The sequence below is a fragment of the Octopus bimaculoides genome, chromosome 30 (genome assembly GCF_046866305.1).
Source record: "Octopus bimaculoides isolate indiv1 chromosome 30, ASM4686630v1, whole genome shotgun sequence".
NCBI classification, from domain to species: domain Eukaryota; kingdom Metazoa; phylum Mollusca; class Cephalopoda; order Octopoda; family Octopodidae; genus Octopus; species Octopus bimaculoides.
In genome coordinates, this window is record NC_142957.1 from 13,389,352 (window position 1) to 13,393,398 (window position 4,047).

At 39.0% G+C, this 4,047-nt stretch overlaps 1 protein-coding gene across 1 annotated transcript in view; it reads left to right on the plus strand.

Moving 5' to 3' along the window:
* Positions 1-2,111: 2,111 nt before the first annotated feature.
* The window catches only part of LOC149130218 (uncharacterized), a 13,041-nt gene continuing 11,105 nt past the window's right edge, over positions 2,112-4,047 (plus strand). The window contains exon 1 of the mRNA XM_089346356.1: positions 2,112-2,206. The gene's annotated coding sequence lies outside the window, so the exon portion shown is untranslated. The remainder of the gene's footprint in view (positions 2,207-4,047) is intronic.

Genomic DNA, 4,047 nt, shown 5'->3' on the forward strand with positions numbered 1-4,047 from the left:
TTTTTCTGTTCTATAACACAAAATAGATAAGTATACGAAGTTTGAAAGTCTTTCGGTATCAAAAACACTACATAAAACATAAATGAAAACTGGTGCTCCCGTTTTAAAATAGATCCGAAATAAAAACATTTAAAAACTAATATGTATCTTGGTCTGTTAAATATTTGTTTTATTTCAATATTACTTTACTCCTTACTCTAACTCTTTTACTTGTGGTGTATGTGGACTGAATGAGACATATATTGGCAGGCAGATGCACTCCAATGGTGGAGATGTTCTGGGTGTCAGGTATGATTGCATAGAGGCATGCTCTGGTTGTAAAGATGGACAGCATGGGAGGTATACTAAGCAAAATAAGAACATTTTTTTTAGAGCATCAAGGGAAGTGGAGATGGGGAATCACAGAAATGGTAAATGGTTTAGGGAACCTAAAAAATTACTTCAAACTTACTAAAATGATATTCAAAGTGGCTTATGCGATCAGAAATATAGAGGGGATCTTATAATAGATTTTGCAATTAGACAAAGTAAGAGAAGGCTTTTCAAATATAAATCAAGTAGAAGTATACAAGAACAAACATTATTTTCCATCTTCTTGTTTAGTTTTGTTTCATTTTGAAAAACAAATATATATTTTATGGTTTAATAATGTCTATATTTGAAATATGTGAAGGCGAGTGGCTTAGTGGTCAGGGCATTTGTCTCACGATCGTAAGGTCATGAGTTCAATTCCCGGCGACACGTTGTGTCCTTGAGCAAGACCCTTTATTTCACGTTGCTCCAGTCCACTCAGCTGGCAAAAAATGAGTTGTACCTGTACTTCAAAGGGCCAGCCTTGTCACACTGAATATCCCTGAGAACTACATTAAGGGTACACGTGTCTGTGGAGTGCTCAACCACTTGCACGTTAATATCACGAGCAAGCTGTTCCATTGATTGTATCAGTTGGGACCCTCGTCATCGTAACTGATGGAGTGCTCCTTATATTTCAAATTTCATATATATAAGTGGGTACCAAAAACCTTCTAAGTGCTTAGGACCTCATTGGGTCTTAATCTAGCCCTGGCAGGATATTCATATAAAGCATTGAGCAGAAGGTGCAAATTCACTAAGTGGCAAAAATAATGAAACAGAAAGAACCATTGATGGTGTAGATGGTCTGAATCAGGTTGGTAACCAGACTCCATATTCCATATGGCTCTTGGGTGGGAGTGGGGTGTGTCTGTATAAGATTTTGTTGAAATTCATCTGCAGTAAATTGTTTATACTTCTAAAATACGTGAAATATTTTTATTTTCTCATATGATTCCTAATAATATTTAACGATAAAAAATATAAAATTATAGAATTCAACCCTTTAACATTCAGATTCCTCTGTCAAATGTAATGCTTATTTATTCACATTGTTTTGCATTAATCATGGATTATCTTGTAGCTTTGAGATTTCAATGATGTGATTGTTTATTTTTACCACACAGCCACTCCTACACCTATATCTCCAGCATTTTTTAAAACTATGGACCCCCTTTTTTTTACTGTTCTGTTCTGATGGATCCCCATAGCCATCTGATATTTGTAAACTAGTTTTTACTTTCTAGATTTTCTTTTACCTCTTATTTGTTTCATTCATTGGACTGCGGCCATGCTGGGGCACCGCCTTGAAGAAACTTCTGTCAAATGAATCAACTCCAATACATATTTGTTTTTTTTTTTTTGTTTAAGCCTGGGACTAATTCTATCGGTTCCTTTTGCCAACCCGCTTAGTTGTCAAGCGAGTTGGGGGAGGGGGAGACACAGATACAAACAAACACACGCCATTACATTTAAAAGCAAAATTTATTCATGAACATTAAAATACTACTGTGAATGCTAAAATTCTGAGCTTTGGAGAATTTTTTAAAATTCTTCGAGGAAGCAAATTTTTTCACTTGAATCCAGGCATTGTTCTGGATCTTTAAAACGCGAACGCATGGCAACACTACCTTCCCAGAAATAGCGGAGCGGAAAAGATGGATAAATGGATAAATGGATTAATGTATCTCTCTCTCTCTAGCGGGAAATATATTTCATAGCCATCCACATTTCATGTGACACCGTGGCGCTACGCATGCGCAGTGGACGACCGAGGGAAAGTGATGGAAACAAATTGTTAGAAATGTTTACATGACTGTGCGGCGAACAAACTGTTGGTTGTGGCTGTACGACGGTAAGTTAGATATATATAATAATATATATGCATCCATACAGTTAGGCGTTTATACACAGCAGTAGATATGCACTGTCGATTTCCTTCACTTTATCTCTCTGTCTCATCACTACTGATTTTACGGAAAGAATGTCTCGCTGAAGCGAACAGCATGTTGTGTTTATTATTCGTTAGAGTTTAGAAGCTAGCTCTGAACTGAAGAGGTAATCGTGGCCTGCCCTACTAACGATCGGGATCGCTTCATTTGAAATCCACAATGCAAACAAATGGGGGTGGAGATGGAGTATATGTAATCTGGGTATACCCCCACTTTAAAATTTTTTTTTTTTTTTACGGAATCCTATGTTTCAGACCATGGAGAATCCGATTCTGGAAAAGAATTTTCAAAAATCTCAATTTCAAAATTTCGATCCCCCCCCCCGGTTTTTATATAGATCGACAGGGTAAACCTAACCCTAACTCAAACCCTAACCCTAACCCTAACCCAACCCTGACCGTAACCCTGACCGTAACCCTAACCCTAACCCTGACCCTAACCCTAACCCTAACCCTAAACCTAACCCTAACACTAGTTTTGTGAGATTTGGCTGTTATTTCTAGCATGTAAATAGCCTGCTTGGTGGGGGGGGGGGGGAATTGAAACTTTTCAAAAATTTTTTTTTCAGAATCGGAATCTCCATAGCCTAAAACGTGGGATTCCGTAAAAAAAAAAATTAATAAATAAGGGGGGGAAAGGTTCAGATTACATATAGTCCATCTCTACCCAAATGGGCCTCCAGTATATCTTGCCGGTCAGTCGGATCGCTCCATGGCGTCCGGAGCGAAATCCGAGTGATCGATCCGAAGGCTGTTAAAAAGAAAAAAAAAAAAACTCGGATACCCATAAGCCGCTAAGGGATCGTATTACAAAACCTTGCCGTATGCACCTACAACTGCAGGTCTTCGGCAAGAAGAACCGGAATGGCCCTAATGGAGGAGCAAAAGAACAAATGCGATGTGCTTGGGATGGCTGGTATGTACTGTCCGGTTGTCCTGTTAGATTACGGTGCTCACAACGAAAGAAAAGCTAAATGATGCAAAGGCGCTTCTCTCTCTCTCTCTCTCTCTCTCTCTCTGTGGCGCGTGGCTTAGTGGTTAGGGTGTCAGCATCATGATCATAAGAGTGTGGTTTCGATTCCTGGACCGGGCGACGCGTTGTGTTCTTGAGCAAAACACTTCATTTCACGTTGCTCCAGTCCACTCAGCTGGCAAAAATGAGTAACGCTACGATGGACTGGCGCCCTGTCCAGCTAGGGAACACATACGCCATAGAAACCGGGTCCATGAGCCTGGCTAGGCTTTAAAAGAGCACATTTATTTATTTATTATTATTATTATTATATATATATATATATATATATATATATATATATATATATATCTGTTTTACCTTTCACTTTTTTCAGTCATTAGGCTGTAGTCCTATTGGAGCACCTCCTTGAAGAATATTTTATCGAATGAATCCACCCCAATATTTATTTTTTTTAAACCTGGTACTTATTCTATTGGTTTCTTTTTGCCGAGCAGCTTGGTTACGGGAACGTAAACAAATCAACACCGGTTGTCAAGTTGTGAAAGGGACACACATATACACGATAGGCTTATTTCAGTTTTCATCTACCAAATCCACTCATAAGGCTTTGGTCAGACCAAGACTACAGTGGAAGACAATTGCTCAAAGCGTCACGCAGTGGGACTGAACCTGGAATCATGTAGTTGGGAAGCAAGCTTACCATACAGCCACGCCTGAGTGGTCGATCGGCATGCTAGATATAGCAACCGAAATCTCTCGCACTCCAGTT